The following is a 13,445-nucleotide window of genomic DNA, read 5'->3' on the forward strand; positions in this document are numbered from 1 at the left end:
TCCTTCTCCTTACATACAAAGCTCTAAATGGACAGGGACCTAGCTACATCGCCAATACTCTAATATATTACAGGCCAGCAAGAACACTGCGATCATCAGCTGCTGGACTACTAGACGCTCCCAGAAACAGTCAAAATAGGATCGGTAATGCAGCCTTTATCAACTATGCCCCAAAACTATGGAACAAACTACCCCAAAACATCAGGGAAGCCAACTCGCTAGACATCTTCAAAAGACAGCTTAAAACCTATCTCTTTGCTCAGGCATTTAAATGAAACATCAGGGATATCCTGACACAAATTGTACTTTACCTGCACTATTCTTACCCTACCTACACTTCCTATCAAATTCATGTGTCTGTTCTATGCACTGTAATTTTAAGAGCACTGCTCTGTTGTAATTCAAAATTGAACTATTTTATCACACTTTTTACTTCTTGCTGATTCACTGATCTGTTGTATGTTAAATACCCTGTTGTATGTCCGTTCTCTTTTAGAATTTTTAGCCTATTTTTAAACTGAATCCAACCGCACTTTGTTTTTACTCTGTATATTCTATTTTTATTATTTGCATTACTGAATGAAACCGTAAACAGAAAGGCCTATTTGCTAGATCCTAATGTGAAACACTGATTTACCTTACCTTGCTACCTCTATCTTTTTTTTTATGCTCGCTTATGCCTGTATTTTTTACTGTTGTGAAGCACTTTGAACTGCAACTTCTGTATGAAAAGTGCTATACAAATAACGTTTATTATTATTATAATATTATTATTATATATAAAATCATAAGAAAAGCATTTTCCATTCATTGACGAGATCATCCGTGTGGCTCCGATAGGTACTTCATCCACGGCGTGTGTCGGGAGGGGAACAGGTGCGTGTTCTCTCATGACCTGGCCAACAGCAAGACGTCCACCATCTGCAAGTACTACCAGAGAGGAGTGTGCGCCTACGAAGACCGCTGCCGGTAGGTTGGATTTCCTTTGATCCTCATGTAGTATTGCTTTACATTTACATTTAGTCATTTAGCTGACGCTTTTATCCAAAGCGACTTACAAGTTCTGTACGACAAGTCATCAGGAAGGGTACAACTCTATCAGCTGAGTAACAATGTTCATCAAAGTGTTGAGTGCTATAGTGTAGGTTAGTTTATTAGGACAAGTGCATGACAGTAAGGTTAGTTAGGATTAGATATTTTTTTGTATTTTATTTAATTCAGATAATGGTTGAAGAAGTGCGTCTTTAGTCGACGGCAAAATATTGGATGGGTTTTGGCTGTCCTAACTGGGGTGGGTAGGGTAGTTCATTCCACCATTGTGGGGCAAGGACTGAGAAAAGGCGACTTCTCTTTGATGACTCTCCTGGAGCTCGGATAGGAGTGGGTCTGAGGCGGCCAGAAGATGCAGAGCGTAGGGGTCTTGAGGGTGTGTAGTTAGAGGCCATTGACCGGAGGTAGGCGGTAGAGATGTTCCGATACCATTTTTTCCTTCCCGATCCGATTCCGATATTTGGGTATCGGCCGATACCGATACTGATCCGATACCAGTGCATACATTAAAAAAATAAATTTATAAATAATTTTATAAATAAATTATAAAACTTAAAAAAAAATTATACAGCTACTGTTTTATATATACTGTTTTTTAGTAATAACTATAAAGTAATGGTATTTATTCAACAACAGGTGATTGTATAGATTAGTATCAGTAATTGAAAACTATCTCAATGAGTTCACCCACGGAAAGGTTGTTGGCACATTAGTTCCACACGGACATTATTCGTTGCTGCACTTGCTTCCACAAGGCTGAAGGCTCCGTTTAGGTTAGCTACTGTAGTACCAGAGGCTCTGTTGTGATTTTTGCACAATAAATATTCAACATTCTCTTTTGAGACTCCGCCTCAGACTCATTTGGCACTAAAAGCTAAACATTGTCACCGATATGGCTGTCCGCAACATGTCATTAATTGTGTACGCGAGGTGGTCGATCAGTGACGACGTGAGCTAGGTTAGCTAGCATGAGCTACCGGTAGATGGAAAGACTGTAACATTACTGGTGAAAATGTGATTTAACTTGGAATACTCCTTTGCCAACTTGCTGTACTTTGCTTGCAGGTCTGCAGCCATTATTGCTGGATTATGAATAGCCCCAACTTTAGCCAAGGTAACGTTAAAGCTAAAACTTTCGGTTAGCTGTTCAATGCTAATAACACCACCAAGCGAATCCATCAGAGCTCCCCGTCAACAGTGCTCTGTCGGGACGATGGCAAAGTATCTGGAAAGTATCTGCTGTTAAAATGACAAATGGCATTGACACTTTAATTCACGGTCGGTTAAAAATACGTTTGTTTTATAATGCTCACTCAGCAGACCGCAGTGTTGTTGATAAATTACGTCATATGGTATCGGAGCGCAGAATTAGAGGGTACTCGCCGATACCAGCATTTTAGGCAGTATCGGCGGCATTTCCGATACTGGTATCGGTATCGGAACAACTCTAGTAGGCGGGAGCGGTTCCCTTTGCCGCACAGTATGCCAGGTCGAGGGCCTTGAAGCGGATTCGTGCAGCAATGGGGAGCCAGTGCAGGTCCCTAAGAAGATTTCTCACTCACCATTGTATTAATCCGTTTTACTTAATAACCCCTACCTGTTATTGAATAAATCCCACAGGAGCCAGCTCTTAACCCCTGGAAACCTCCACATCAGTCATTCACTCCACCAGCTCACCTGCTCCATCACACACAGCCCCACAACGCTCACCAGTGGAGAGAGACGGACACAGGGAGGATTAAGCAAGTCACCTGCAGGTGAATTTTACCTACTGGGTTTACATTTAATTCCTGTCGTATTCCTGCAGTTTAAATGTATTTTCCTGCCTGTCGTCGTGTGTTTGTCTGGGTATTTCTGTGTAGAATAAGCGACAGCGCAGCTAATGGTAAATGGACTCTATTTATATAACAGCTTTTATATCCAAAATGCTTTACAACTTATGCCTCACATTCACCCATTCACTCACACATTCACACACCGACGGCGGAGGGAACCGTGCAAGGTGCCAACTTGGAATAGCCGCGAGTAATCGATTACTATGGGTACCGAATTCTGTACTTTTAAAGGTACCTACCGAAACACGTCGGTACTACCGAGTATCGATTCACGTGAGATCCAACAGTGCCTACTGTCGGTTATGAGAAGAAAAGAAAAAAAGTCCGATGACGTCACGTTTTGTTTAGCCGCAAAACGAAACCGCACGTTAATGTCAACGGCACAATACATGTTTTCAAACTCTCTTTGGGTGTTTGCAATTCATGGGGACTATACTTGTCTCTGATATCTTGGTACAGTGGGCAGGTTGTTATGTCTCTGATATATTTCTTGGTACAGTGGGCAGGTTCTTCTCTAGGGATGGGTACCGAATTCTGTACTTTTGAGGTACCGAACCGAAACACGTCGGTACTACCGAGTATCAAATCAAGTGAGATTTTTTATTTTTTTTTTCATGTCAACGTTCACACGCACAATATATGCTTACCTAGGATTTGACTTGATTCAACAACAAAGCAGTCGGAGCAATGACAAGCCGAAAACTGTCGAAATTGTAGTTATTTGAAGTTTGGATTTTTTTTTTACGACTGAGGTAGGTAAATTAAATTTCTTGAGACTAAAGTACCGAAAAAAGGTACCGTTGGGTACCGGTATCGATTCAGAGGTACCGGTACCGGTATCGGTTCAAATGTGAAAGGTACCCATCCCTAGTCTTCTCCAAAGCGGGGGTGGAGCGAAAAGTACTGCTAGAATACTCAATCAGCAGCAGAGTAGTTCATTGCTGCTAGATTGTTTGTTTAATCAGTTGTAAAATACTTTATTTTATTTGTTATTTAAATACATAGATGTGTATTTGACTCTTTTTTGATCAGCAGAATAGTTAATTGCTGCTAGAGTGGTTTGTTTACCCTTGTTTTATACTTGTTATTTTGTAAAATACAATACCTTTATTTATTTTGTATTTAAATGTATAGATGTGTACCTTTTTTTTTGTTCATTTGTTAAATAAACATATTTTTTAAATAAACATAACATTTATTTAAATATATGTGTGACTGTGTATATATATATATATATATATATGTTCTAAATAAAATAACAAAATAACTATTTGTATAGCACCTTTCATACAGGGGATTGCAGTTCAAAGTGCTTTACATCAGTAAGATGTAAATAATAATAAAGTAATAATACATTATTTATTAAATATAAAGTTTTGATTTTTTTTTTTACAACTGAGGTAGGTAGATTACATTTTTAGAGACTAAAGTACCGAAAAAAGTACCGTTGGGTACCGGTATCGATTCACAGGTACCGGTATCGGTTCAAATGTGAACGGTACCCATCCCTAGGTACAATACAGTACAGCTCAATACAAACAATTGTTAAGGGGATGCAGACCAGAGAAAGACTTTTGTCTTGTTTACATCAGGGTCCCCCATTTTCAATTCATCATAACATATATGACATACATGACATACAGATAGACAGTACTGCTACATCTATACATTTATGACGTACCAGATTTACAAATACAGTACTGTTTGTGATACAAAAAGAGTAAAAAAGAGTATATACATTTGATGAAGAAACTGTACATTGGAGGAGGTTGGTATGTGGGGTGGAGGGGGGGGTGAGGAGGATCTGAACAGCCATGGATGGTCACCACAGATAATCCGGATGGGCTTGTTCAGTAGTTGTAGAAATCCAGTGGTGGTACCACGCCGACCCAGCAGTTTTCTGAGCAGAAGTACGCGCATGGGTGTGCACTCGCGCACACAAAAATGCATTCACAACTTTCACTCAACTCGTCGCGCCGTGCGCCAAGTACCCGGCACTTATCTATCACCTAGTCTTTGCATAATAATAGGATACCAATAGCATAACAAAGAAAGAGAAGTGCAAAACCAAAATACAAGCCCTGTACCAATTGGTGGGGGTTTGCTTGAGCTGTGGAACCAAATGGTCCCGACTGGAAGTATGAGACCATTCGTTGTGCTTCAGAAGGAAACTGTAAACTGTAAGTTACATTGTTAATTTAGTTTGTATTTACTTTTCTAGTTTAAGTTCATTCAATTAAATAAATTGTAACTACAATATTGTATCTACAATTACATTTAAAACATTGTTTGTTTTTCAACCATATCTGTTGACAATATAATTTCTTTATATATTGAAGGCTACATCCTGCTACATTTTTCAGCTTATCTATTTCAAGGCAATATTTACAAAAACTAAACTAAAACTAGTAATTTCCTATACAAACATGTTTCCTACTATTTATGCATAATAATCATCTGTTCTGTGCGCACGCGAGGGAACATGTATGCGTGTGCACATGCCATAATTTAAACAGCGTACAGGCAGTTCTGATATTACGACTGCACCCCTGTAGAAATCTGTTATCCAACTGATATTGGATTATCTGTGGTGACCATACATGGCTGTTTTATATTATTATTAGGGGTGCACGATATTGATTTTTTTAAATATCGATAACTTTCTGCTCAAGACCGATACCGATACTGATAACCGATAATATATATATATATATATATTTATTGTATTATTATTATTATTATTTAAAAAATGTGTATTCCTGTAGTTTTTACCTAACCAGATTTATCATGACATGAGCGTTACTACTATGAACAAAACAAAGCCAAGACAACAGTTTTGACTCTTCAAATAAAGTGACTGTTTTTATTTTTCCAAATAAATATAATTTTTATCACAAAATTCACAATCCGTCAATGTCATTAACAATGTGTTTCCCTGAACAATGAGTGAACTAAAAACCAACAGGTATTGTGCTTTGTCAGCAGATAAAACATTTGACGCTATAGGAGAGGAGACTGTTGTGGTCTTGGTCCATGAAACAACTATTACTTGGCATTTATAGGACAGCACGCCTCAAAAATAATTAAATAAACCAAACAAAGTATTTGACATCCTGTCAATAACTTGTAAACATAACATTGCAAAATGTAAACATTTGCCAATTGCCATAGTGAGGTTCATCACTCGGTGATGTAAAAATAAAATAAAGGCCTCTAGAACTGTTGCAAATATTTGCATAAGCCTGGGATTCAAATTCAATACTGGCAAGTAAAATCGGACAGTCAGATATGTCTCTATGTAAACAAAGAATACAAACTGAAAAAGTGCATTCCTCACAGTATCAAAAACAAATAAATAAGCTACTGAAACAAGTTCCACACAGTAACAAACAGTCATTTTTACAGAACAAAGGATTAATGGCTTGCCTTATAATAATCCATATAAATGACAGTGAGTGAACCCTTTTTTTCCACTAAACTACTAAAGCTTTGCGGTTTCAAACTTTCAATTGTTTTCGTTTTTTTTCTCAATGAGAGAGAGAGAGAGAGGGGGGAGAGAGAGACGGATAGATTCACGTTTGACCCTGTATTGTTATTTTTTTGGTAACTCGTCTACTGTTTTTTTTTTATTCTGGTCGGATCAGTGGGCGATTTTTTTTTAATAAAGATTAGCATATCTGCCTTCTCGCATGCACATTGCTCGGTCATCACGTGTCCAGCAGCAGGAAACAAACGCTCAGAGTCAACGCTAGTGCAAGGCGCTGACAGAAATGTATGAGCAAGTTGGGCCAGGCACTCGTAACGGGACTGGCTGCTACTCCAGTATTCCAGCGGGCAACGGCTCAGGTGGGCTCCAACAGATAGGACTGGAGCTAACAGTAAAAACAAAAGCACAGAAGAACGGGATCTAATTATGATGACGTTCTACCGGTTCCATAACACAAGTTATACAGTGTTCATAAAACATTAAAATAAAATATACACTTACGTCCGCATCCACTCTGCTGTTTTCCTGTTGTTCAGTTGCAGCATCTGTGTTTTCTTCCATGATTGCCTCAAACATTCCCAAGAGCGAGTTGTTGTTGTTCTCGTCTTCCCTGGTCCTCTTTGCCGGTGGCTCGTCTGACTGGGGGCCGGGGGTGTAGGGTTGGGCATCGTTTGGATTTGAACGATTCCGGTTCCGATTCCGATTCTCCATATCGATTCCTGTTCTAAACGATTCTCGATTCCGATTCTTTGAGGTGCAGGTCAAAACAGGTCACAGCTTATTTCGAAGGAGATTTTTATTTTTATTTTATTTCAAAAAGAAAATCATACTACACATTTTCAGTTGACTTGATACAGTTTAATTTGGTTGCTGTACTGTAACTAGGGTATTAAAGTAAAAAAAAAAAAAAAAAATCGAAATTTAGAATCGAAATTCAAATATGTTACTTCCGGTTCCAGAACCGGAAGTTAGGAACCGGTTCCTATTAGAACCGGTTTTCGGTGCCCAACCCTACGGGGGTGTCTGTCTCGATTTTGTGCAGCTGTTCCCGCAGCATTTCTGTAGCTTGACATTTTGATGCACGGCTGAAGTAGCGGTCCTTGTACCTCGGGTCCAATATCGTGGAGAGATAATACATGGGCTTTTCCTCTGTCACCAAAATGCCTTTGGACTGCTTTTAACAGGGCTTTGTAGTTTGCTTTGTAGTTTTCACTCTGTGGTCTGTTGGGACGGTTTGTTTTAGCAGGCGTGTTAGGGCTTGGATGGAGGGGATCACGTCTGCAGTAGTGGCTGTAGCTTTGCTAATATTTCTAGTCAGCCGTTAACAAGGATTGAGGATGGTCAAGATGTTTTCAACCAGGGTCCATTGGTCGCGTTGAGTGTTGCTGGCAACTTGTATTCTACAGCATAAGCTGCGATAGCTTGCTTCTGCTTCACCAGACTCTGGAGCATGTAGAATGTACTGTTCCAACGTGTGGCCACATCTTGTTGGAGTCGTGATTTTGTTATTTTCAGGGCCACCATTAACTCTTTCAGGCAGGTGGTCGCTACTTGGGAGTGCTTAAAGTGTCTAACAATCTTCCGACCGATGGCAACACAGTCAATCACAGCTCTTTGGCTCAGCACAACCTCGTTCACAGCCAGCTGTAAGGTGTGGGCCATGCAGCCCAGGCTATCAACATTGTAATCCTCCATAGCCTTTGCCATGTTACGTGCGTTGTCTCTTAGGACAACATGGACCATCTCTTTCGTTATGTTCCATTTCTGAAGCATAGCTACAAAAGCCAAACGGATCATATCGGCAGTGTGTGAACCTGGTAGTTCGTGAGAATGCAACACCGCTCTGTACAGTTTGAAATCTTTGTCCAGCCACTGCGCCGTCAGACCTAGCATGCTGACAGGGTTAACATCACAGGTCCATATGTCCGTGGTGAAACTTACGTGCCATGCATCGTTGTCTATCAGAGTATGAAGGAGTAAGGCGATCTCATCATACTTGGCTTGTAAACACTCTGCAAAGTGACGGCGGCTTGGAATTATGAACCTGGGCCCTCATTTATCAATAATGCGTAGAAAGTGTTCTATTTTCGTTCCTACACAAGGAATTTAGAATGTCTCGGGATTTATCAACCGTGCGTACACGGGTCCTACGCACACTCCGTGTTGATAAATACCATTGTTCTTACCGTCTATGCTCGTGCATGATTATCCATATATGGTAATGAACCACTCCCATGGGATGTAGGGATGGGTATTGTTAGGATTTTATCCATACTACTTAGGGATGGGAATTGATAAGATTTTATTGATACGATTCCATTATCTATTCTGCTTATCGTCCGATTCTTTATCGATTCCTTTATCGATTCCTGATACATTTCTAATTTACATAAATAAATTGGAAATGCAACAGAACTAAGCTGGTTAGAATAACAACATGCAACTTGAGATTTCTGATTGTCATTTATCATTTATTGTTGAGCCCCCATGTCAGAAAAATACAAAAACTGTAAAAGATAAATTAACTATACACTTAACACTTTCAGAGCCCAAGCTTAATCTTGATTTACCACTTGAATGCCCACTATCCACTTCAATGTTAGCGTTAATAACGCCTAATCTATGTTTTAATCTGCCCATCGCTTATCAATGACTCGTTTTCCATCAACATTGTCGAAGCGGATTGTTTTTTTATCTGTTCATTTTCGTTTTATAGCATTTTGAAAAGCCCTCGTTTTCAAGTAAAATATAAATATTCCATGATAATCGCCCTTTTCTGGAATATTCTAGAATACACAAACGTTGTCATTTTTCGGCCTATTTATGAATCGTTTTCAATTAAACGCTAGATTATCGATAGTATATGTGTACGTATGCACGCTATATAGGCGATCTGAAAAATCGATTCTCTGATTTCCTCAAAGCGATCGCCCACACACACACACATAGGGCGAACGCTGAGATCTCAGCGAATACAACTCTGATTATCCCAAGACTTGTAAAATAGATTCCTTACCTCAGATCAGATGTTCTCCAAAAAGATCATTCCAATTCCTGATCGCCATTCCAAAAATCGATTGCTTTTATTGATCCAACGCTACATACTGTACATATGTATTCCACGCTGTTCTGAGGCTCCACAATGAATCCGATCGGCTCGGGTTACATGTAGGGGTGGGACGATACATCGATCCAGATCGATATATCGATCTATTATCAATAATCAAATAGGATCGATGCAACGTAAAAAGATCGATTCATATTGCGATACTCTTATTTTGAAAATCCGGCGACGTCATCGCCCCGCGCCCAGTGTTGTGAAACTCTGTTTAACATCAACAGCACACAGAGCGTCACTAGTGTGCCTATTCTGTGACCCAAAACATGTCCCTGCTGTTTTATTCCGCAACGGGTCCAATGCATCTAACCTGCTTTGCTATCCTTGCCACTCCATTATGCCCACGTCGCGTTAAAGATCGAAGATAACGTTACGTTAGCGTAAGCTAACAAGCTAACCCAGAGCCATAGGCAGAGAGAAGTGGGGACTGGGAAGGAGGGTGCATTCTCGGGATAGCCCCACTAACTAGGGTGACCAAACGTCCTCTTTTGCCCGGACATGTCCTCTTTTCACGCCCTGTCCGGGCCGTCCGGGGGGGTTTATAAATTCATGATAATGTCCGGCTTTCACAGACCGTTTGCATGTACTTAAATTGACTGGCGCATTGCACAGAATACTACGGTACTCTGTTGCGTGTGTGACGTAATCCCTGAGAAGCTTTGTGGGCGGCTCTACAACTACACTCGCAGTCTCGCACAAACAGAGGACAGAGTGGAGCGCAGGCCTGCGCGCAGCTCACATTCACAATGCCAAAGAATGTACTTTTACAGATGAACTGAAGAAGAAATTCCAAATGTACCGACCCGTCGGAACAAATGGGAGGCGAAGTTCAGTAGTGCGCGCACTAAATCCGAAGCCAATGTGTTATAGCGCCCCACTCGACTCGATTGATGTCGCACATGAAGCGCTCAAATCATATCCAGTACTGTCGTGTTTCTACAGACAGGAGTAACCATGGAGCAGTGAAAATATTCCCAATCATAATACAGTACTTTGACTGGAAGAGGGATGGCATGCAAACAAAATTAATCTAGGTTAAATACACCAAATGAGACGGCAGAAACCATTGCACAATATCTCATTGAAACATGGCAAAAAAAAACAATTTGTCTGAAAAGGATATTTGTTAACTGGATTTTCTATTTTCTATTATTTCATATATTTTGTTATTTATTTTTGTCCAGTAAGACTTGAAAAGAGAGCTATTATTTTGTTACAGGTTGATTTTTAAGTAATTATTGTGCCATTGAGATTTGTCAGATAATTCTAGGCATAATCAAGCATGCTGATTGTTAACTTTGGTTTGTCTTTGGTTATAGAGAGATATTGTTGTGTTATATAGTCAAATAATATAAATAATAATTTTATATCCATAGAGAGGAGGCATACTTTAAATATATTAAAACAATAATGCATCTTTGAGTAAACGTTGAGTATCATCAGGCATGCGTTGCTCATGGGACGTGGTTGCACATACCGTGCAACCAGTCTGAGCAGAAGCATGCACATGCACAGATGTGCACACAGGAATGCGCTGCACTCGACTGATGCGCCAACTCGCTAAGTACTACTTTGCATAACAATATGGCCGGTCATCAGGTGTGTTCAAATACGTTCTCAGATACATTCACACAAAACTTGTGAATTAAATGTGTTACATTCCATTCGTAGAGGCAATTAGGCACTGTCTTTAGTCTGTGCTATGCAAGGGAACATCTATGCGCGGGAGCGCGCGCACTAAAACATAGTGTAACCAGTCGTCCCATGAGCAACGCATTCCATTAAGTATCTCGAGGCTGGGGGGGCATGTCCTCTTTTTTGGAAATCAAAATATGGTCACTAACTCAGGGGTACAATTCCCTGACTGTATTGTTAGATATGATATTTAATACCACTACCTCATGTACTTTAACTTCTGGCCACCCAGTACAAGATATAAGTATGATGAACACTTTCCCACCTGATGAAACGAATCCACACAAATGTACCAAATCAAAGGTTTAATACAGCAAAAGGTGTATACAACGATCACTTAATTACATTTATGATTTGAAATATGAAATATGCACTTTTATGGCAAATGAGTATTCGTAGGTAAATCAACATTGAATGTCCAATCTCTGGTTACGCAGGGAGTAAGTATACAACCTGGAATATTTAGGAAACGATAGCGATGGTACTTAAATGATTATAGCTGGATACACTAAGGGGGGGGGTCCCGCTGGTTGTAAGACAGTAGGAGGGGGGGGTTAGAGAAGCCGCTGGCGGTATCCCATCTGGCCGACGGTGTCTTGGGAGAATCCAAAGTCTTGGACACGGTGCCCACAGAACCTCGGACCGCAGACGAATACAGCTGGACCCTCTGTGGACGGTAGCTGCCGGTCCACAACGGAGAAACGTGAGGCGACCTCAATGGTGTAGAGCGCCGTCTCACCTGGAGTCCTCTCCGGGGGTAGTTCCAACACTCCGCAGTGTTGGCCTTTATCCATGGAATAATCAAAGCACACAAAGCATAATCCAAGCCGTGGAAGGCTCGCCGTCGTCCGGGTAGAGTAATCCAATATACAGGTCCAGTCGCTCTTGGCCCGGAGCTCCTCGGATGCAATCACCACTAGGGGTCTGACCAGCCTGGTTAAGCGTCCAGATAACGTCAGGAATGATGGGGGTACTGATAACTTTAGAACTCTAACCGAACGATGCACCATACATAAATAGACTATTATTAGCTTAATAGAATACGTCCAACTCGACGGTATAGTGCCAAACTATGACTATTCAACTATTAATCTACACGATATCTCAATGCCTATTCTGGGCCAAGTAGGCCTTACTACACCGCACGTGCGTCGTGGGGAGGCTTTGCGTCTGTCACTCTGTTGGAGGGTAAAGAACTGGACTAAAAGAAAGTTCTACTTTACTTGCGCCATATATATATATGCGCTATGAACAAATAGTACCATTCGTATTTCGCCCGACATATTCCTGCGCGGAACCGGGGCTTGCCACGACATGTTAGGCGGCACGATTGAACTTGGACCTAGGGGTATGGCAACCTGGCGCCAGGTTCTCGTCCAATGGTAGAATGAAACTATTATGGGCTGTTTAGTAGACTAAAGGGATATTCAATGCATATTGTACAAGGAATATACAGGGGATATCAAACGATATACAAATACAATTAAATATATATAAATAAATATACATATTCGGTTTAATCTGATCCTTCACAACAGCCGCCCCCTAATTAGTCCCACCTAATTAGCTAAGCAGAGACAGATTAACCGCACTGTCTACCACTCAAGGTCCGCTGTAAGGGTCAGTCAACTCACAAAGTCATGGGGTCATGGTCATCATCGATAGTATCTGGGAGTCGGGGCAGTTCTATGAGCCTCGCCACGGGACGTGTGTAGGTGCGCCCTTGGACGAGTACTTCAGCTGCTCGGACCTTGCCATCGGCACCGGTGATCACTTTGCTTACGCGGCCAGCCGGCCACATAGCTCTGGGTAGTGACTGGTCAATAATCATGACTACTGTTCCTTCTGTCAAATTGTCTCTCTCTTTTACCCACTTCTGGCGGGTCTGTAGAGACGGTAGGTAGTGAAGTAGGAAGCTGCTCCAAAACTTGTCAGCTAGTACTTGGCTGTACCTCCACATTCTTCGGCCGTTCGCTTCTTCGGGCATGTACATTGTCTGGGGTAGCGCGGGGTCCAGCCGCCCCATTAGGAGTGTGTTGGGGGTGACTGGGTCGACATCTGCTACATCACTGGAGACGTAACCGAGGGGCTTTGAGTTCAATACTCCCTCGATCTCCGTGAGGACTGTCATTAGGACTTCCTCCGCCACAGTCTGGGCTCCAAGTACTGCGTACAGGGCTGTCTTTATAGAACGTACTTCTCGTTCCCAGGTTCCACCGAAGTGGGGTGCGTTCGGGGGATTAAACTGGAAGTCAATCTG

General features: G+C 41.2%; 1 long non-coding RNA gene across 1 annotated transcript in view; it reads left to right on the top strand.

Annotated features, from left to right (window-relative positions):
* The first annotated feature begins 875 nt into the window (after positions 1–875).
* LOC311240106 overlaps positions 876–13,445 on the top strand; it is a 36,455-nt gene continuing 23,885 nt past the window's right edge. The window contains exons 1-2 of the long non-coding RNA XR_014620468.1: positions 876–969; positions 2,671–2,807. This is a non-coding gene — a long non-coding RNA (uncharacterized lncRNA). The remainder of the gene's footprint in view (positions 970–2,670; positions 2,808–13,445) is intronic.

Source organism: Notolepis coatsorum, assembly GCF_963971535.1.
Source record: "Notolepis coatsorum genome assembly, chromosome: 14".
Taxonomy (NCBI): domain Eukaryota; kingdom Metazoa; phylum Chordata; class Actinopteri; order Aulopiformes; family Paralepididae; genus Notolepis; species Notolepis coatsorum.